General features: G+C 40.2%; 1 pseudogene; it reads left to right on the top strand.

Annotated features, from left to right (window-relative positions):
* Positions 1 to 709: 709 nt before the first annotated feature.
* On the top strand, positions 710 to 22787 carry LOC137875814 (uncharacterized; annotated as a pseudogene).
* The last annotated feature ends 799 nt before the right edge of the window (positions 22788 to 23586 follow it).

Raw genomic sequence — 23586 nt, 5'->3', positions numbered from 1 at the left:
CTGAATTTGGTTGACATCTTCTGACCTCTCTAGAAACACACCTGGGAAAGGATTTTTTTGCATGTCTGATCTATTCCTGACAATCTTCTGCAGACCAGCTGCTAGTAGAATAACAACAAACTTTTTTAAGAAAGGTAACCATCCTCAATGTTTTAAGAAAACAAAAAGGGTTCAAGATCCCGGCCAAAAAGAACAAAAGATGGGGAAGCCACTGAGCCGGCCACGCAGAAGGCCGTCGCACACAGCTCATCCACCCTAAACTACCTAAAGAGCAGTGGTGTATAGTACTAGTATTTTAAGTCGTTTTTTTGGATATCTGTACTTTACTTTACTATTTATATTTCTGTTGACTTTCACTTTTACTTCACTACATTTTGCATAGAAAACTGATACTTTGACTCCGATACATTTCCCCTGAAACCTTTGTTACGCGCTACAAAATCAAATCTATCTTTAGAAAATAAATGAATCATGAGACCAACGTCGGGGACTGTGGTGGAACACAGACTGCAAGCAAGCAGGTTTGGCGAATCAGTGGTCCTAGCTTGCAAGTTAAATCATTGGTTAATCATGTTAAAGTGCAATTGCAAACAAGTGCTCTCAAAGCTGCGTTTTTTTGATTCCCAGTGATGCCCAGGATGTTAGCTAGCGAGCGACTACATGAGAAGAATTCCACTCTACAATGACTGATTTCATGATGGAAGCAAAAATGGAAGCACGAAGAGTGAAAGATTCTTCGTACCGAATGAAGTGCCTCTTATGGTTACCCAAAGCTACTGAAATATTGGCATTCAAAAACTCCCAATCAAACCTCAGGAAACACATTGAGGTAAATGAATCCCATGAGCCGCAACGTTAATGTTTAGTTCTCATAATTAGCATAAACCTGTTAAGATATCTAGCAGTGTTTCCCACAGGATTGGAGTATATCTTTGGTGGGGGAGGGGGGGAGACAGGTGTCTGATCTTCTAATTTAGCTATACATGGTGTATGTTAGAATAACGTTCGCTAACTATCATAAATCAAATGAGACAATTAGTGTGGTAGACAGATCGCTAGCGAGTTAGTGAGCTGAGGAAGTGTTGATAGTTGTGAGATTTTGTTGATTTAAGTCATCTTAACTATAATCATTGCAGCACTAGTTGGCTAATGTTAGCTAACTTAACGTTAGCTAGCCACCACACCATAGGATTGACAGGAGCCACGAGAACGCAGCATTACGATTTGAACCGCGTCAGAGTTGGAGATGCATGCAAGTGTGTGTAGCAAGTGGGGCTAGCTAAAGTTGTTATGCTTACAAAATGTCTTTCTCTCACTGTTTCAGAGAAAGTATGTACACCACCTTAAAAAATATGGAGAGCTGACAACAACAAAGAGAAAGAGGGCTCCTGAGACTCCCTCCACCAGCAAGCAGACCACATTAGTGAACACCTTGACTGTGTCTCAGAGGTCCATTGACAAAGCTGTCGTCAAGTATGTGGTCTTAGGGCTCCAGCCATTCTGTGTTGTTGAACAAGAACCATTTAGAGATTTTGTGAAGGAACTGCAGCCTAATGCAAAAATGATGACACGGCTGACCCTGTGCTCCATGATTGATGACACCTCCAAGGGAATGAAGAAGGCAGTGACTGAGGCCTGAGGGGAGTTGGCCATATCGCCACCACCAGCGACTGCTGGTCTGTCAGAAGGCGGAGCTTCATTGGTGTTACTACCCATTGGATTGACCCTGACAGTCTCAAAAGATGCTCAGCAGCCCTAGCCTGTAAACAACTGAGAGGTTCGCACACATTTGATGTGTTGGCAAACGCCCTGAATGACATCTATTCTGAGTTCAAAATTTGGGAGAAGATTCAGAGAACAACAACAGACAACGGCTCTAACTTCATAAAAACTTTCCAAGTTTTTGGTGAAGATGAGAACAACAATGAAGTCGGAAGTGATGGTGATGCATCTCAACCAGTAGAGCATGAAGAGGATCAAGAGGGGGGTGAAGAAGTGGAATTTGTTGATGTGTCAGCGCTTCTGAATGAAGATGATGGTTTGGAGTTCCAGCTCCCGAAGCACCAGCACTGTGCTTTTCACCTACTCAACCTAATAGTTACGGTTGATGCCCAGAAAGCAACATCCAATGAGGCATACAAGAAAGTGTACCGTTCAACATTTGGCAGGTGTAATGCACTTTGGAACAAATGTGGAAGATCCACACTTGCAGCCGAAACTGTTGAAGATGCTTGCTCCCTCCAACTGCTGTGCCCAAATGGTACCAGGTGGAACTCCTTGTTCCTGGCAGTGGAAAGACTGCTGAGGATAATCAAAGACAAGGGAAAGGGGGCCATCAGAGTCATCTGCACAGACCTAAAGGTTCCGATGGAAGTAAGAATTATGTTTTATTATTTTATCAGAATTGAACATAATGTCTTGAATGTCTCTAGAACTGTGGATGTGTTTCCCCACCCTTTCTTGGGCACTAATTACTTTCACATTGTATCCCAACTTCCACTTATCATTGATCCATTTTAGTTAATTACTCATCCAGCAATTTTTTGTTGAATCTGACGAAATGGTTATATAGTGTTATAAAACGGTGTTGTTGTTTTTGTTTTCATCACAGGTTCAATCCAGCATTCCTCACAGAGTATGCCGCTGTTAGGAGCCCAGTCGCCCAGGCAACCAACATCTTCCAAGCAGAGGGAAATGCCCAGATGGGGTGGCTACTTCCAACAATCAACCTGCTGACTGCCAAACTTTACGGAGTCAAGTTGCCATTGAAGTACTACAAGCTTTTGGTGGATGCTCTACAGGTGGGAATAAAGAATCATTTTGGCTACATGTCAGGAGACCCTGAGTTGATTGCAGCTGCGATTCTTCTTTCAAAATTCCGAACAACTTGGACAAAGGATGATGCCACAATCAAAATGGGTAAGACAACATGGGGATAGTGAAAAATAAGTGTCTCGGTGTACATTTTGACTCTTTGTAATATTGGCAAATCCACAAATCAATTATGGATGCATGGACAGTGCATGAAACTAAATGTATAAACCTCAAATTAAAACAAACTATTTAGTACAAAACCTTAGGTTGGGGTCATGACATGTTAGAAACTTGTATTAATCCTATCATTTATATTTTCACCCTCACTATATTTCAGGAATGGACTACATCAAGCAGCACATGGAAGAACCCCCCCTGCAGCTAGGTGATTCCACCAGGTCCAGTTCATCTGATGAAGATGACATCTTTCTACCATTTTTCAGTTTCAAGTAATGACTGGGTTGTTACTTCCAGTGCTGCTTTAGTATTGATCATGTTTTGATATTTGAGTCATTTTGTGGATGATCAGATCGAGTTATGATGGTAGCAGTCGCCCAATTGCAGATTCAGCTTGAGCAAAACCTTTGCCTATTGTGTTCAAATCAGGCCCATAGGAGTTTACAAGGCAAGTGTCCTTTCTCAAAACACTAACATGATGCATCAAGTTCATATTTTTTGATGAACACAATATTATGCATTTGCCATTTACATCCTCTAGTCGGAATGAGCATACTTATAAACGCACTGTTACAACTTCTTCATAGTGTCATATTGCTTTTCGGAGAATTATGATAAGTTCATAGTAGATGCAAAAGTATACTTATGTACAATATATTATGTTGAACATTGTTGCTGCTGGATGGATCACAGCCAACCCAATTGCGCACTTTTATTTTAAAAGTACTGCTATATGAACAAAACTGCAATAACTTGGTTTGCAAACACTTTAAACAAATAAGGTGCTTTTTAACAGCAGTATTCCCTTTACACAGTAGCAGTTATATTTCTGTGTTAAGTGTGCTGACTTTTTTTGAAACATTCCACTGCTGTGCAACATGAATAAAATGTTCTGCGCACGTTTCATCAAAATGTCTGTCTTCTGTTTTCATTACAGTCAGAGCATGTGAATGCAGCTGGCACTGTTCATCAATATGATGCACTGTAACTCCGAAGTGATTATGGTTACCTAGCGATGTCCAGTAGCAACATTTGGTGCACGTTGTAACGCCGTCGCTTTTGTAGTCCTCTCCTTTTCATACAACTCGTGTATTCTTCTTGTGATTGTGCATCTTGTCTCATACGTGCCGTCATTCGTTGCGATCCTAAGAACATTCCTCAGACCGACATCTTCCACAATACCATCCACTCCGCTGTGTCTATCTATACTTCTCCCACACGCTGCATCCAACGTAATCTGCCGAAGTCTCCCTCCACCGTTTGTTTGTTTGTTTGGGTGATTTGCTGGTGTGTATTGCATTAAAAAAAACGGCATTAATTTGCAATAAAATAATTGTCGGCGTTAATTAATTAATGTGTTAACGCGATAACGGGTTAAGTTTGCCAGCACTAATAATAATTTAATTTATTATTTAGACTTGTTTATATGAAACCTTTGGTTTAGCTGGGTTCAAAGCATTATCCACCCTGCAACAGATGTCTCAGCTGTTTTTCAATCTTTTTAAATCATTTTATGATTTTTTTAAATGTGTTAATCAACATTTATTATCTTATATCTTCTTATGCCATATTTAAACCCTTTGAATTGTCTTTGTCTAAGCAGTGCTCAAAATGACCTTACCTTGTGTAGAATGACATTGGACCAGTTCCATTCAAAAACACCAGTTGGTTCTGATACCATTGCTGATCACACAAGTGTGTAAGGAAACCCCTTAGTCAAGCAAAGTCGATTTGTATTTGAAACAAGTAAGCTTTTCTCACCTCATGGGCAGATTTATTCTCCTCTTGTTTTAATCAAGCAAATGAAGATTTTAAGGCTGAACGGGAGACTAATTACTACATTTGATTAAATGGCTTAAGTGGAAGTGTCCTTGGGGCTGGACAGACATTAACCCTATAGAATATATTGCAATCAAATTCAGGAAACGCTACAAGCTACAACCTTGAACGTCACCGGTCACTGCTAAGCAGAGGAGCAGCCTGAAGGAGATGATGCTTCAAACAAACAGAGGACTTTCAACCAGGATACCGGGGTTTGAGTCCCAAGGGTTAGTGTTTTGTGTAAATTCAAAACACTGCATGTTTACTGCTGTCTCTCGCCCTGACGAGTAATCTGCCTTTACCCATGTCTGTGAATTTTGGCTTATTCGTCCTATCCTGACGAGCTCTCTGTACCTCTGCCCCGCTCCCCTTTCTCTGCATCCTTTCCTCCTCCGTGGCAGATTTTTAATTTGCCTACAGCCTTGGCCAAACACTCTGCTTCTCTGCCTGTAATCTCAAAGAAAAGCTAATAAGACTTTAGCTCCCCCACTCCCCGTCTTTAATGGCTTTTTTTTAACATCCATAAAGTTCATATCACAGCTAAATAAGACGAACACATCAGTAAGGGAAAGTACCCATCACGCCAGCTCCCACTTCACTTCCTGCTATCAATATTGGCGCAATTAAGGCCTCCAAAGGGTTTTAATTTCATATGGGAAATTGAATTCTGTCAAGATATGATCTGCATTAGGATGTGTTTCAGAGCTTAACACTATACATACGTGCATGTGTGAGTGTTATGTGGTACAATACAAAGACTATTTTATCACAGTTTGACAGGATGGGATCAATACGAAGATATTGGAATACATTAATTGATAATTGCTTCTTAAGAAGAAAGCCTAGCTCTTTGAGAAGTGACATTATTATTAAGAAGCTGCCATTTTGACACAGCAGACCACATGAATGAGACAGCACCTGTTTGAGTTTTAACAATGAATTAACCAATTTGATTGAATGGGTGACAAATATATTGTTAAAGAAATAGTTTAACAATTTAGGATTGGCACTTGTTAGATTGTGTTTGCACTCTTGTGATGTTAGCTTCACGGACAAATCGTTCTTTTTGAATTACTCTCAAACATAGACCGTATAGAAGCAGTGTTCGTAATTATGTCACCCATTGGTTTGTGGAATACAATTTTGAAGCCTTGATCATTTTGGCTGTGGCCATCTTTTTTTTCTTCTGCTCCCTTTTGGTTTTCATAACCAGAAGCGACTCGAGATGGTGGAGATCAGTCCAAACGGACAAAGAATGAGATATTTTCAGATAAAAAACTGTTAAATATTAACATCTGAGACGCAAGCATTTTAAGGTGCAAGGTTTTATTTATTTACATTGTACAACACAGGGTTACCCAACAAAATGTAGTTGTAGTCCCATTTTGCTACATAAGTTAACCCACAAAAAAGCAGAACTATATTATATGGTGGAAGGTGGAGGGGTATTGTCTCATATTGTCTTATATCCTTTTGGTTTTTCGCATGCACCTCTTCTCACCAATATCACTGAGGCCCGATAGATGGGTATCAATTATATTCTGTATTTGTTTTAATCACCCGCTGTAAAGCACTCCTGTCTAGTGTTGTGCGCATTCCAATGTTTCCAGTCAGGATTTTTCTATAGCTCCTCTGTAAAAGGTAATGCTGTTACAGCTGATTTTGAGAGTTTTTCACCAGAATGGTACGTTGACCATTTTAGGTTATTATGCTAATTCCCAGGAACTTTAAACGTTTCACTTGCTCCACCTCAGCGCCATTGATGTAGGCAGTGCACCTAGTGTATTTTAACAACATATTACCATATGTTTAATTGCATTATATGACATTATAATACTTTGTTTTACGGTAATTTTAACTATTTGCCAGCATGTTACTGTTTATTCAAAAAAGTAACAAAATCTCCTACTTTTGTATTTAATTCCCCATAAATTCAAAAAGTTTAGTTTGAAAACCACAATAAAAAAGTAGTTAAATCCTCAATCATTTGTACAGCTGACTCCGTAAGACTATATATATATTTCTCTTTTCAATGTGAAAATATGAAATTATCTGCACCCGTGTCCTGAGATCTTCACAGGCTCAGCTGCTCTTCACAACCAAGCGCTGCCAACACTGTCAAGATCACACAAATAAGATGTCTCACTGGACGTAACGTCACCTTGATGGGCGTCTTTTCTAAAGTAACGGGAGCAGCATATCCGATTCAGACTGAAATCACAAATTTGTGCAATTGTGACAGGTTTTTTCATGTATTAGACTAAAAACGCCAAGAGAGTTTGTCGAATCAAAAGAGTTGTTCATGAGTCTGTTCGCTAGTGGCTGTTGAAAATGTAGACCTGACTCCACGTAAACATGGAGATTACTAACTCAATTTGTGTCTTTTCACAAGACAGACAACAGGAGTGTTTCTTTTCGACTGGACATGAGCCTAATTACTTGTCAGGTGTGGACAACTGCCGCAGTGAACACTCTGAAGACACTTCATCGATTTCATGCTCGCGGTCAGCTTCAGTTTTCGTGAAAGAGCCTTCTGCCTCAGCTGACATTTTGGCTGACACATTTATCATGGCAGGACTCAAGAGGGGGGGACTCTGTTAGCTGACCAGAGGAGGCGAATGATCATTAACACACAGCGTGGCTCTTCATTTTTGGACGGCACATGCGCTCACAACTGGTTGACCAAAAATCCATCATAAATGCAAATCTGATTAGGTAGTGATTAATCATACTAAATGTACCAATTATAGTTGTGTCAGTGAAGTCAGCTGGCGACTACAGTCTAGTGAACGGGATTACTGTGGGAGTAAGCTGACTCATGGTGCGAGTGCAGACAGTTAGATTCTATTCTTTAGACCCCGGTGTTATATGGCTGGTTTATTACATCAACATGTTGACCCTCATGCATTTGTGCAGATTGAGGCTACCACAATTCTCAATTTACAACATCTCCCTTTGACTGTTCAGTAGTGGTGGTTCAGAATGTGTTCTCATTCCGTCAGTATGCATTCACTGCATGAATCAAAAACAAAATGCAGTTTGATTCAGAAGTTGTTTCAGTTGCAGAAACAACCGTTAAGTTAATTATGTCATTATCAAACTTTTCATTTTAAAGCTGCATATATTATATTGTTGGCCATGTGGGGGCAGAATAACTTACATCAACAGCCAAATACACACATTGGATTGCCTTATAAAGCTGTTTTTGCTAATGTGTTAGCAAAAAGTTGCCTCAGTTGTTACATTTTTACTCCCATCTCGTCAAATACTGCAGCTTGGTCATTGGCCCTAGGCTTTAAACCGTTATGCTCTAGGTTCCCCTTTAGCATCAGTTTTGGACGTCTCTGGGTGTTATCTTGGTGTTAGAAAAGTTTGCAAGTTATGTAACTAATGTCAAATAAGTCAATGTTGACTTGGTTTCACATTGGAGACAGTCCTGTGTCTGTTTGATCCATCCAACCCTCCCTCCCTTAGACTCTCTCGCTCTTTAAACTACATCAGTTACTCTGAGCGTCTAATACTGACGCAAAGGGGTTTACATTGGAGTTTGTTGAAAAACCTGATGCGTTGATGTATAGCAGTATACTATGCAACTTACTACTGGTATGAACTGCAACAAAGCTTGAAGTTAGAAATAGTCATACCAGTGAGGGACTTTAAAGTTTGACATGTTCATGATTACCTTCGCCAAGGTTTTTTTTTTTAAAAACATACCTGACCTCCTTATAACATTGTGAATGGGTTTAACATGGGCATATGAAGAGAACATCATATTTTGGAGCAGATACGAATCACTAGGCTGATACACACATTATTGTTCAATTATGGAAACAGCCTTGGAGAATGTGTTGCTCTGCGACGGCCCTTCTAGATTTCATAGAATGTGTGTGATTGTTTTCAGGTCTCTTGCAAAAGTGATGGTATTTACTGAATAAATGAAACTTATCTAACTAACTGACTATTTTCACATCCAGCAGAGCAAACTCTCCACTCAACTCTTTTTTTCCATAGTTTGGCACTTTTCTACCTGTAACTGATAATGATTCATGTCCCGTCTCTGGTTCTTTTGTAGCCAGGGAATTATTAGTGGCAATATAATAGATACATGTCTTTATGCATCTCCATTCATTCCGATTGATCCACCTTCATCTCCTATTCATTTTCATTCTTTCCAGGCCTCCTACACCCTGTATTTACAGCGCGACGTCACGGCAGTCCTGACATTTGATTAAATCTTCAATCAACATTGTTGTGCGTGTGTGTGGGTGGTTGTGTGCCTGATGGTCCACAAGACCATCAGAATTCTAGCGGTCCACACGGTTGTCCCCAGTTGGCCTCTGCCTCTCCCAAAACCCAGACAAATGGTAAATATAACCTTTAGTGGCCCAGACATGCTCACACTCACTCAAACAGATCCACACTCACAGACATTTACAGACACATGAAAAAAATCAGAAATGTTTCCAAAAAGTGAGTGCTCAAACTTTTGTTTCAGTGGCTCTGCGATATTAATTTCTAGACCTGCTGGCCATGTTTAATGCATCAGACATCAGAGTAGCCTAGTGGTTAGGGAGACAGTCCCATAATTAGACAGTACCAGATCCCTTATGTGTGGAGATATAATAATGGAGTTTTTGACAAATCTGGGCTCAAACTTTGAAACATTGCTCATCATCTGTTAAAGTTAAACATATCTCCAAGTGGATATTCACATCCAGACTTGCTGTTCATCAAACAGCGTTGCACGCTTGTGGATGATTGTTTATGATGTGTAAAGGAGATGCCAAAATGCAATGTCTGTAAATCCTAGGGTTTCGAGAAAAGCGCTTTCTAACGATAAAGAGTTGGCATACTTGTTAGGGATTTATCATTCACATTGCTCAGAAAGTGTGATTCACTCTCTCTTCAGATGCTCATGACTGAGAGTCTCAGCACTTGGAAGACTCTAAATCTCCATTGTTAAACTGTTTGTCTGTGTGATGTATGAATATGAATATAAATTCTAATCAGCAAAAACAAAAAAACACCAGTGGTTCTCAAAGCCTGCCTCAGTGGGCAATCTCTCAGACAAAATCCAGACAACTCCCCTATTTTGCTACAGATTCAATGAGTTGTGCTGTGTGCTTCAACTTGGGTCCCATTTCCTTAGCCTATTTGTTTACAATTTGCACTATTAAAAACATGCCCAATTAGCTATCAGCAGTCCCTGCTTGCAATGTACCCATGGATGTACAGACAACTATCGCTGGATTATTTAACACTGAAGAAAACTTGAAAACGTGATGATTTTCAGGCAAGTTCTTGCGTTATAAGAAGCAGGTTTTATGTGCGTTTATTCTCGCTTGGACATATGAGAAAGTGATAACATTGGAAATTGTAAATTGTAAATTACACTGATTCTAAAAATTTTTCCGTTTCATCAGATTTTGACTGGGTGCAAGCTCATGGAATCTCCATGAAAAAATATTAGAGGTTATTTTGCATTGCTCTGCCCAAAAGCCTACAAAGTGCAAAATGCTTTACAGTCTTATGGTGAATGACTTTGGAATTGCAGCATCTAAGGAACTGCTGCCTTTGAAGCAACTTGTAACTGACGGCGATGGGACGCTCTTTTTAAATGTATTTTTCATGGTTCTTGATCCGCTGCTCTTTGATACCAATGGACAGCAAATTAGACAGGCCGATGACAGGTTTGGTTTGACTGTAGAAGGTAATCTCCAATTTCCTTCAATTTTAATAGAACAGAAAAGGGGGAAGTGGGAAAGACATTCGAACGTCCTCCCCCTCTGTCTCTCATTCTGTCTCTCTTGCTTGACCTCATAATGGTCAAGGGTAATTTTTTTTGACACTCTTTATAGACCAGAGATGTCAAGCAGTGAAACATGAGCACAGTCCCGTATACAGTACTGTTAGAGAAATTCACTCGAGGGCGATGCAAAAATCATTAATCAGGACATTTATTCTTGCAAGAAGGAGACAGAGTTGAAACACGTACAGGTCATGTATCAAGGCTGCTCAGAGGTCTGTCTCTGAGTCTCTCATATATATACTTCAAAACACATGTAGTAAAACAGGGTGGTTTACGACAGGATCTCGTCACAAACGGACTTTATCTTCACACAGGGTAGACTACACAAGGTGTCTGGAACGTCACTTTACACTCTGTTCCCGTACAAAGGTCACTTTATCGTAATCAGGAAGTCAGGGTTATAATTCAGCTCTGCGTAAGTATTGGCATCTATCATTCTTATTTAGGACAAACAGATGACGGTCGGGACCTAATGTGCAAAACAGTTGCTTTCCCTAGTGTCAGAGGCAGTTCACACAACAAGGTCACAAATGGTCACATAAGGACACAAGGCTTCGTGAGCAGACAACATCTCTGTTGTCAAATAAAAGAAACTTAATTAGTCATTAGATTTCCCCCAACAAGTACCTACCTAATAGTTAAAAGTGTACTCATGTCGTGACCATGGTGTTAAATTCTAAATCTGTCAGACTATGGAAGCCCTTGACCTCAATAATTTGGGTATGTTCCAACATTCTTAAGTTGCTTTAGAGTGGGAGCAGTGTAGCAGTAGACAAAACAGCAATTAAAGAAGTAGCAGAAGTAGGCTTTAGATAGTGACACTGGCATTTTCTGTTGGCAAATTTGATGATTTTTTAAAGAGGAAGAGGCTGTTTTGGGACATATTTGTGGAAACAGCGTCTAAGCTTTGAGCTTCTGGGTGTTGTTCGGAGACGTGATGTCAACTTTCACTCTGAAAGTGTATAGTAGTTGGCCTTGCTGGCTAACCTTAGCACTGATTGCTGTTAATGTCTTGTATAACACCTGTTTAGTGCTGTTTTTCAGTTCTTTGTAAATTGAAATTTTCAAAATCTAAATGGGCAAAAAGAATTCAGCTGAGATGTCAGCATCATATCAGTCTGTAAATATACATTTTGCATGTTTTCATAGATTCTTAAGTAATGGAAACTTGGAAGCTTGGTGTACTGCTCTCCTTGTGTGTGTAACTTGTACACAATTCAGCAGTAAGCCAAACTCCATTGAAGTGAATACGGGAGTCAGGATGTAGCGTCCAAGCTCCAGATGCTTTATTGTGCAGCACCAACGTACACGAATCAAATAGGAGTAAAACTAAAACAAACAGAAGAACACAATGAGCAAGATGCATATGAATTACACACAAATTGAACTTCATGTAGCTCCTACACTTCTGTAGCAGTCAAACGTATAGTGTAACAACAACTGGCTACGGATACAAAACTAACCTTTACAAATATACTAAAGATGAAAATATTACTAAAATACTATTCTGTGGTCTGTGCTAAACAAATACTTACAGACTATGCTTTTGACGGCGTAAACACATGATGGATGGCAGCGGATGATTTTCTGAGACCATCTAACTAAACTATCACATGTGGCGAACTTCCTGTTCTTGGTCAGAGCGCATGTCAAAACAAAGGCAAACCAACAAAACAACCTAAAGGGCCCAGGAGGGGGCGCCAATTCCCCAGTCCTGAGGGCAGAACACTTGGCATAATACAGAAGGCTAAGACCTCATTTATAAATTTTCAAAAGTTTTAGTTTTTCTTAATTCTTTAAAATTAATTTTAGATATAGTCAACACAACCTTTTGATTCATCTTCATGGCCATCAGGATTCTGTGGGAGGCTAACATGAGTCTACCCTTTCCGTTTCACGTTTACATATCTTTGCAAAATGTCTTTTTATTGTCACATCCCACAGAGCACTCCAGATTAAAGAACGAAATGGGCACACCGGAGATTTGGTTTTATTAGGACTTTTTTCACACTGTTTTTCCCCTGTATAATGTGTTATTTTTAATATTCACCTCTTACTTACTGCGGGACACCTTAATAAGGTCCCAATGAGCCCTATTATATGTTAAATAAGGTTCAAACTACACTTTGCATTGTTTGATCTGTTACATGTCGCCACCAAAAGATAACAATCATTTACATTTTGAACCATGCAGCTTCTGAAAAGTCGTCTGCCTGAATTACTTACTGTCATATGTGACGGCCCTGCCTCTAACAGCAGTCGTGGCAGATTACCTGATGCAGAGCACCTGGTCCTGGAGCTCCTAGGGCATGAAAGCCCTGCTCCAGGGTTCCTCTGCCCTGGCCTCTGTCCTGCGTATGTGGAGTGATCTCTGCCATTGGCTGCCCGGTTATATTTTGGTTTTGGTCTTCTTTGGTGTCGCTGACAACACCCCACACTTCATCACACACGCATCCACGTTTACATTACTGATGTTACTGACCATGGTAGCCCTTTCTTTATTTAGTTAAAATGAATACTTTACCATCATCCCTTGTGTCCTTTCCGTATTTGTCATAGCCTAGGACCTGGGTTATGACATATACAACGATCTTAGACTGGAGCAGGATTGCATGCTATAGGATGACTTAGTCTTGCGCAATACCAGCCCTGGCCACATTGTCTGCAAAATGAGTTGAAATAGTTGAAATAATAATTACCATTGACTTTATTTATGTTATCAAGTTATGTCCCGACCTTCTCAGGACATATCTGTATGTCCCGAGAGTATACAGAGCTTCACTGAGCGTTCCACATCCCCCGCCACCAATCACTGCTGCAGCAGCCTTACATGGTTGATTCACAGGAAACCGTACACGAGAGGAAAGAAGGCTTTTTCCCTCCTTTTCTAATCTCTCGTCTTCTCGTTTCAGTTACTCCAAAACATAAAAAAATAACATCCCCCCACCCCCCCTGTCTTTTTTTATTCCATTCACTCTGTGCCCAAACCACCACCAGCCCTGATCTACCCTCCCTCTTTTCTTCCTCGCTTCTCCTCGTCTGCTCACCCCTGGGTCATGTTGCTCTCAGCTCAAAGGCCAAAATATTTGCAGAGAAGACGCAGAGGCACAACAATGTGCAGGAGGCTCCCCACAGCATTCATAACAGCATCAGCTGGAAGTCAAGAGCAGGAGAACGAGCCAACATTAGACATAGGGAAACAGAACAAAAAGGTAGAAAAGGAGAGGCAACATCATCGCAGAGCCGTCAGAGGAAGCACAAACTACCTCAACACTAGCGAAGGAGGGATATACCTCACGTAAACTTTAGTTTCTTCCTTTTCTCTTCACCCTGCTTCATATCAAAGTGATAGTCATCTTAAGTCGCCATTAGTGTGACGAACAGAAAGAGGCACATGGATTCCAGCCATTTCTCCAAAGCCATGCAACAACAATAACACAAAGTTTTTGGTTATTCCAAGCAGCAACTAGAGACAAAGGAAACAATGGCTTTAAACCCCCCGAAGCTTTCACAGCAGAACATATCCGTCTCACAGAGCCTTTTATTCCAGTTGCGAGCCTTGAGAACTTGTTTTTGGAAACGGAAAACTATAATATTTTGGGCATAATTTAGTTTTCTTCAAATGCGAATGAACTTGGTCCAAGAATCTTGGGGAAATTAATTGAGGATGTTTAGACCCTGATTTTTTTAGATGCTCCTAAATGAAAGATTTCTGACAGTAGTCCGGACTGAATATAAGACAACGTGACTCCTTAAGATGGATGTTTGCCATCTACCGAGGCATATTATTCTCATGTTCACACTTGCAGTCGGAGTGGTGGATTTCAACTGGTTGCGTATGCTTACAAGTACCTCTCTCATTGTTATTTCAGATGCACTTTGCTGGCTCTCGACTGCTCAATTCAAAACTCTAAACAACGGAAAGGGTTGTTTGAGGGTACACAGAGGATCGGGTAGAATTGAAGTCGAAGGAGGATTCGAGAGAGAAGAGAGGAAAGAAGGCGTGAGTGAGTGAGGAAACATCTGCAGAATAAAATCAGGGAGATGGAAGACACGCAGCAGCGAAAATGCTGAGGGAGAGACTGAGGAAATTATGTGAATAAACTCCACAACTCTTGCCCCCCCCTCATCCTACACTTTCATTCCTCTTCTAGCTTGTATTATTTGTATATCGCTGCTGTTGTTTGGGAACTATACATACAGTGACTCCAGTTCTAAGCCTCACTTTGAAAGTTATTGTTACATAAGCCCAGCCGAAATGCCTATATTGTTGCGTTTAAAATACACAAGGTTATGTTAGACTCCTATATGCACAGAATGAGAAGGCATAGAGATTCAGCCTGCTTAGGTATGCAGTTCAAGATCATCATAACAGAAAATCTTTACACATTGTACAACTCAGATTTTCAAAGCAAAGTCCCAAACTGTCTATTAACAATCAGTTAGATATAGACCGAGAAAGGACCCTAAGAAGATTTTTTTTGTTCACCTCATGTTCTATCAAGTTGTCCCAGGAATTAGGGACTCCAAGGAACCAAATTCATGCACTTAAAGTTTTTACTATTACTACTCACAAATGTATGTATGATATGACATACACAATATGCCCAAATTCTGAACTTCCTGGACCCCTTCAAACTTTAACTGGTTTGGACGTCCTTTACTCCCTTTTTCAACTATCAGTAACATCTGGCCGAGGACTCTGCCTGTCATAACGATGGACAAGTCTTCTGTTCTGCTGCGGGCTACTGAGAACTCAAATGGACCAAGCGCCTTGCCCTTGTTACTCAAGTGATTGACCCCTGCCCGAGCTTTGGGTGACCACCAACAGATCGCGCAATGGTCAATCCAGCACACGCTGCCATAGGTGCCGTTTATTCATCATAATGTGTTTGTAGGGCCTTCCAAAGTCTTCTTATCAGATATAATCTAATTCATCTCTCCAAGTAGTTGCACCCTTGAATTGTCATAGATATCTCAGTTTTCATAAAATCCTACTTTATTGTGTTTTACTCGATTCCATAATTTTAACACATCAGTCATTTACCACTCTCTTTCTCTCCCATCTGTGATTAGCAATACTAAGTCTGAGAGCGTCTTGACTAATCAAGCCAACATATTATGATAATCAATTTCATTATTTTAGGACTAAACTTTTAGCGCAGGTTCAAGCCAGAATGAGCATTTTAATCTATTTTGTCAGCACTTCATACTCCACCACTTGGATTTTATCCAATAATTCTAGCGGGATTTGAACCATGTTAGCTGAATGACATTTCAACCACCCTACATGTTTTGTCCCTCTGCTGTAATTGCAGTCCATTCGCCCTGTCATCACAACATCAAGCTTTATATATGGGTCCATAATTAATCTATTCCATCAACGGGGTCAAGGCCAAAGGTTCTTCATCAAATAAAGCTCCTTCTTTCTCGCTCACTTGGGTTGTTATTCATAATCTAAATTTATACCTTGGTTCCTCCGTTCACCAGTGGAGTTCTTGTGACGTTCATATGAACAAAAAGGTCTACGAAAGGATAAAAGATAATAAAGACTTTAAGATTATCTACTTTATTCCATAATTGGCACAACCTCTAACATTGTTATTGTCCTCACTTAACTTGGAAGGACTATGGCTTGATGGGAGTGTTTCAAATGTACGGTACGGTACCTCTTTCGGGCTGAAGTGTTCTCTCACAAGGTGGACGCGTCTTTGTGCTGTAGTGAATAGACTTCAGCTTGAAAGCCAACAGCCTGCAGGAAAGTATAACATAACATAGGTCTTCCATATAATCTAAGACTCGTCATGTGATGATTTTCTCAGACCACGGGGATGACTGGGAGAGTGGCATTCCATAACACTAACCTCTATGGCCTTCCTAACATCTGAAATGTAGATGTGCCGGGAGGAGAATTAGAATTGGCACGCGTTTGGACTGCAAATAGAGTTGATTTCTTGAGATATATGTGGACATCAGGGACAGACAGAGAAAAATCTATCACGCGCAACGGAGAGTGAGCGATTGTTTGGTAGGAGGAGTGGAAAAAGACACTGATACGACTCTCCTTGAGCTTTAGAAAGGAGAATATTACGATGCAACAGTTTGCTCAGCAGAGACAAAGATGGACGGTGGAGTTTTGTTACATGGAAGAAGGTAAAAGGGGGGAAAAACTACAACACAACGCCAGAGAAGCAAAGGTGGTTAAGATAGGAACAAGTGAACAAAAACATGCAGACAAGTAAGAACTGAAATAATACACAAGAGAGAAAGAGGACAGATGGAGATCAAAAATAGAGGAAGAAAACTCCTTCAAAATACATAAATATCTATCTAAATATGTAATCAAAACTGAATAAAACTGAAGCTGCTGTTCCATTAGCATCTGTGACTCAGTATAATCTGTCATAGATGGTTTCTGTCATGGAGGGCACCAGGCCAGGCTCCCACCACCCAGCTTAAGTGAGGGGACGCCGCAAGAGAGGAGTCGCCGCATCCCTTCTTTGGCATTGGCAACTAAAGGGGTTCATTTAAGGCAGGGGTCGGCAACCCGTGGCTCTTCAGCCCCTCTGTTGCGGCTCCCCGAGTCTACATCCACACTAATACGTTTTAACAAACAAAAGAGTTTTAACAAACAAAAACAATCTCCGTCCACACAAACGCTTCAGCATCATTTTCGAAATGATCTCCGTCCAGACTAACATGCCTGAAAACGAATATCACGTGACTATTCACGTACACTGGGCATGCGGGTGGGGCTGGTGTAAACAGGAAGTAGATTGGTTGCTCAAAGCCGCTAACTGTGACTTCAGACGGCCGCTCCATAGGTCTGATAACCCCGCTGGACACGCCACTCACTGATCGCTCCAATAACAGCTGCTTCCTCCGCAAGCATCCTATTATGTCGCTGATAAGCTCCTTTCCCTGCAGGTGGCTAATCATGATTTACAGATCCCCGCCCTCAGTAAACTATCAATGGATGAATCCCAAAAAAGAAAAGAGTTTAATTCTGCGTGGACGTATTCATTTGCTTTCACTGCCAACAATGCTGGCTTACCTGTTTGATATGTGGCGAAAAATGTAATGTAGAAAGACACTTCCAGAACAAGCACACAGCATTTGCTGAAAAGATGGAGATGAGCGAAAAAGAGCGATTTCTCAACCTCTGCAGCAAACTGATCCAAGTTTTTTTCTCCTCTTCATAAGAGTTTGATATTGTTATAACAGGTAAGGTAGCAACAAAATGCCAAGAATTGTTTTGTATATATAATATAACTATATATAAAACTTTTTAAGATGTAATATCAAATAGCTTTTTCAGCTTCAGACAAAATTTATTTGGTGGAAAATAGGGAAAAATGGCTCTTTGGATAGTAAAGGTTGCCGACCCCTGATCTAGTCTGATCTTGGGGTGCTTTTTTAAACAATAGAGGAGGTAATAAGAGGATCCTCAGTTTGGATCAGTTTCTTCAAAGTGCTGAAATTAGAAATGGTCTGCACAAGTTGGCATTGGTTTATTAATTACATCTCAAAAAGTAAAAAAGCACACTTTAGTTTCAGGTCTGTTAAAATGTTTTATATCGTAATGGTTTAAAAGACTGTGTGCAGCCATTGTCATGGCAAATACTATTATTGACGTCTTAAACAACTAACTATGAATCAAGAAATATCTTTTCTGTATGTGCGTGTTTGTCCTTCATATATCTGTAAAAATGTCCGTGCGATCCACTTCGAACCTGGCGGCTGTCGTGTTGGGGACCCAAAGACGTGCAGTGTCAAAGTCGGTGCAATTTAGATGTGCAACACGTTCAGTTTTAACAAACTTTCAGTAAAGAAGAGATTGGAGCAGAGGCGTGGCTTTGAGGCGAGTATGTCGTGCCCAGCGGACATTTACGGAATGCGGCTCATTGACAGCAGTTCACTTTTGCTGCTGGATTCTGGATATAAGTAATGTTTACAACAGAGTTACCAGGAGCCAAGCAATAGCCCCGTTCTGAAGGGGCATGCGGTCAGAATAGGCACTATCTACATCATCCTCTATTCGGGCCGTGTTTTCTCACCATCATCTCTGACTCTATAATTCTTACCATCCTTTCACCACCCAGCCGTGTTTTTTCTGTCCTGGGGTGATTCACTGAAAAACAACCAAGGCCATTTGTTGATGCAATACACAGTGGGAATGTGTGTGTGTGTGTGTGTGTGTGTGTGTGTGTGTGTGTGTGTGTGTGTGTGTGTGTTTGTGATGCTTTCCCTACCACAACAGTTTCCTCAACAATCAATGGGATTATTGATCGGATGGAACAGTAATGGAAAGGTATGTGTCCGAGGTTGTTGCTTGAATTCCTGTTTTTCACTTTATCCCCACACAGATGCACCTTTTATAAGATGTTAATGGGATACATAGGCCTAATAAAAAAAATGAAAAAAAGATTTGTTCCATGTTGGATTCAGGGAGCTGAAAGTTTCATGTAGATTCATGTGATTTTAAAAAAAAATCATTATGATGAATAGTATGAAATATAAAGGCAGGATTTCCAATTAGATTGTCCCAAGCTGCCCTTTTCATCATCCCTCATCTCTCATAATTAGCATCTCTCTGATTTTCCCTCCTTCTCATGGTTTTTCATTTTCCCTCTTGTTCCTCGGTCTGTTTCTCTGGTGGTTTCCTCTCTTCTCTTTCTGTACATCCGTCTTTCCCTTTCCTTCTCTTAACCCCTTGTCACTCTCTCTCTCTGCCCAGCTCTCTTGCCCTACAGCCCCTGTTTCTTATTCCTTTATTTTCCCTTTCTCTTCCACTGCTACCATTTTACTTTCTCCTCACTTGACCCTCGGTTAGTATTTTTTGTGTTAGTCATCTGCGACTCCTTGTTTACTTTACTCAGTTTCTATCTTTCTATCTTTTTTAAAGTCCTCCTCATCCCTCCATATTTTCCTAACACACACTTTCTGCCCTTTCACGCCTATATGACACCGTCACATGGAGCCTGCAAATAAGTGTGCGTGTGTGTGCACCTAAAACCCAACATCAGTAAAGGCAACGGCCATCGCTACTCACTTATATAAATTAAAAACATTAATCAGATTAAGGCTGGAGTGTCAGGTCTGGCGTCGGGCCAGCAACTCCATTTTCTTCCCCCAGCAGTGAAGGAGAGAGATCGAGGGAGGGATGGATGGAAGGAGAAAGAGAGACAGAGGGAGAAAACGCACTTCAAAAGGGCAGGAGGAGGATAAGAGGAGAGGAGTGAGACTCTCTCCTGCATCTTATCCAGGCATTTGGACACAGATCCATAGGGCTGAAAAGTAGGAGAACGCAGAGTGGTTAACCCATGAGAAATAAGACTCCAGAGGCATCTATGTCTCTGACACATCACAGGCACGCAAGCACTGTAGTAACATACTCTGAGTAGTAGGGGCACTTATTATTATTCATTATAATAAGTTAGTAATAATAATATAGTACTAAATAATAATAATAATTAAATTGTTTTATTTGATTTCAGATCCCTAAAAATGTACAATATTAATATTTAAGTAATGTATTATCATAATTATAACTAATTATAATGTCACAAGTTGAAAAAAAATTACTTATTACAATCATTAATAGTAGTGTACATTTGTAGGGTATTGAAATAAAATAAAAATAAAAAAATGTCAAAATACAATGGAACTTTTTGGTGTGGATTGGTTGTAGCTCCAAAATTAAACTTAGCTATAATGTTTTAATGATATCTCATTGTTAAAACTGTATTGATCCACAATTACAACTACACATGTTTTTCATTTTCAAATGTTTGGATTCTAAAATGATGCCTCTCAAAAAGGGCATGCTGGGGGAAAAAAAGACGAGACGAGGATGTGTGAGTGTCATTGAAGTGAAGAGATAAGTCACCACACATGTACAAATATTTCCAATATTTTCGATTTCACTATTTACTTTTATAATTTGTATTTATCTGGCAAGGACAAGTAATGTGTTGACAATGTTACTAATCCTTCTGATCTCACCATCTCAAATTAAAATCCAATTTTTGTTTTTCATTACAACCCATGTTTGACATTCTTAACACATCAGTGATGAAACATTTCTTCTCTCATTTTTTTCTCTATCACATCTACAGCAAACAAAACTGTGCTTCAAACCCCCACCAATGTACAGCCACCTGTCTCTAGGTGTGGTGACCCCTGATCAAATTATTTTTGCAGAGGAAGGCCATGAGATATCATTGAAAGCTCCATAAAAAGAAGTAAAAATGTTCATAAAATTCCTGGAGGTATAAGAACATATTTTACACAGTTTCAAAAGCATATTGATGTATAGAATATTTGAATGTAAACAAAAGAGTTTGTTTATGCATTCTTACTTAGAGTACCTTTTAAAAAGTGCTATACAAATAAAATGTAATATTATTATTAAAGGTCATCTCCTGATGAAGACTGGCAATAATCTTAATTTTAGTTTTTGCTCCAAGGAATCCCTCCCCCCTTTCGTCTCACTCCATCTGCTTTTGTCGCTCTCTCCATTATATCTCTCGGACAATCCATTTTAATGTATTTACTCTCTCTCCCAGTCAAAAGTCATATTTCCATTTTCATAAAAAAAAGAAGAAAAAGCTGAATATTGTTCCCACATCAATGTGTCTGTCTGCTCTCCAGACTGTCTGGATGTCAATATTTCTTTTCATTCTCTCGTTTATTTTTTTCCCGTTGCTCCTTTTCTTTTTGCTCTCCCCTCGCTCTACGCATTTGTATTTCACAAATCTTGTGACATACTCCCTGGGGGGGGTGGTGCAGTGCGATATTATTTCACAGACGCACATCCAGTCTGTAGAATACGATTACACATCACACAGTGCGCACACACACACACACACACACACAGGAGTTGTTGTTTTTTTTATCAGCAACTAAACAAGATAACAGAACTGATTGGTTGGTGATGGAGCAACTGGACCACATATATAGAGTGACAGAGTCTTTGCAGAAATCAAACAGACTCAATAAATCACCATTAAACCAGTTTGTTTTCCTGCAACAACTCAAGTGTCACTTCATCGGCGCGACGGACACTTCTACGTCCGCTTGAGTCCATTATTCATGTGTTTTGCTGATGAGGAGCTTAGAGAGAGGGATGTCGGGAAAAGGGGGGAGAAAAGAGAAACGGTAGAGGCGTGGCGGTGAGGAAAAGAGAGTTAAGTTAGAAATATCTTTGATGGATGCGGTGGTCGGCATAATGGAATCCTAATTGGTGCGACAAACTGCCAACAACAGACTGTTAGGGACTGTGTAACGACGCACCGCCGTTACCTATGCTGCAGACAGTACCGACACCAGTGCAGAGTACTGATGCCGCTTCTTGCCGCTCAGCATGTACGAGCTGGAGTACGTCTACAAGGACCAGTGCCAAAGGCTGCAGACCATGGCCATTGTGGTGGAAAATGATTTGACCCGCGGTTGAGTCTTTTTAAGCTGAAATATAGAATGTCGTCAAACACAACTTGTCTTTAAAAAGTATTTATTCTTGCAAGAAGAGGCACAGTTACACAGAGTTACAAAGAGTCTGTAGAAGTGTGCACTACCAAGTTAAATTTACACTGAGTTATAAAGAGAGTGATCAAGGGTGGGGGCCTGTGTACTGGAACATCCTGTTTCATCCCGTGCAGGCAGTTAAAGAAGTATAAGAAGTGCTTTATCTGTGTAACAACAGACACACAGATATATACGCTTTATCCTTAAGGCATAGAACATGTGAACATACAATAAGTACTTGTTCTCCAACACAAAGAAGAAGAGGATATGTGTGCAGGCAGTCAGCTGCATGGATCATAAGTTACATGATGCAAGCTTAAATGCTTAAATTGCAGTTACACAATGGTGTAGAAATATATACTAAATAGAAATTTACCATTACACCATCGACCCCCTTCCCTTCGAGGCCTCTGCGAAATGCTTGACCTTGTCAAGCCCGAGGTTGAATGAAAGGTGCAAGCTGTCCCACATCTTCTTCGACACCTTTATCATCACCAAGTACCTGGACCACGAGCAGAAGGACCCGTTCTCTATCATAAGGGAGATGGAGACAGACAGACAGGAGGTCTTGGACTGGGAGAAATACGCTGCCGAGGAGGCCGACCAACGATCAGTGCAACGACTTCTTCATCTTTGCTAGTTTTGAGTTCAAAATCAGTCAAAAGTATTTCAATTAAATTGGACTTATATAATTAATTAATTAATATATAATTAATTTTAGTCAAAGTAATTAGCAGTTGACTGTGGATGAGTAATTGTTACTCTTGAAGGATTACAATGCATGTAGATTGATTTGATGGCTTGCAGGTTTACAAAAGTAGCGTACTACTTAAGAGGCAAACTTACTAGGCATCGATGGTCAGTTGAGGTCATTTTATGAAAACTGTCCCGCTTATCCTCCTGAGATACACTGTAGTGCACATTATATTTTTGCTAATTCCTCTCATACTACACATGTCAATCTATTGAGTAGAGGACAACTGTAGCTTTAAAATGACATTACATGTGTGTGTGTGTGTGTGTGTGTGTGTGTGTGTGTGTGTGGGGGGGGGGGGGGGGGGGGGGGGCATAAAAGTACATTTTATGGAAAAAAGAAAGGTAAGCATGATATTCATATTTAAAATGTTTTTAAGGTTATATTTGATTGTTTTTAGTAAGTAAACATCTAAGGAGTAATTTGAGTGAGTTTTCAGAGCTAAACTTATTTATTGTCACAGGAAAAACCACTAATTTATTAACGTACACTGGAGTGCACGTCAGGACTTTGTACTTTAGTAGAGAGCTCTATGACAGGGGCAGAGAGGATTCTTAAAAGAATCATTAAGGGAGATTCAGACCTAGACCTATCAGAAGATGAGAGTCCAATGGCAGAGACAGGAGAGGGTGAGAGCTCAGGCGAGGAGCCAGATGAAGTTGACCAAGATGCAGGGCCAGCTGAA

This window comes from Cebidichthys violaceus, unplaced genomic scaffold (genome assembly GCF_023349555.1).
Source record: "Cebidichthys violaceus isolate CVI_PGR_0920_01 unplaced genomic scaffold, fCebVio1.0.p SCAF_2, whole genome shotgun sequence".
NCBI classification, from domain to species: domain Eukaryota; kingdom Metazoa; phylum Chordata; class Actinopteri; order Perciformes; family Stichaeidae; genus Cebidichthys; species Cebidichthys violaceus.
Note: the sequence above shows the minus strand (reverse complement) of the source record. Positions and strands in the feature narration are given on the sequence as shown.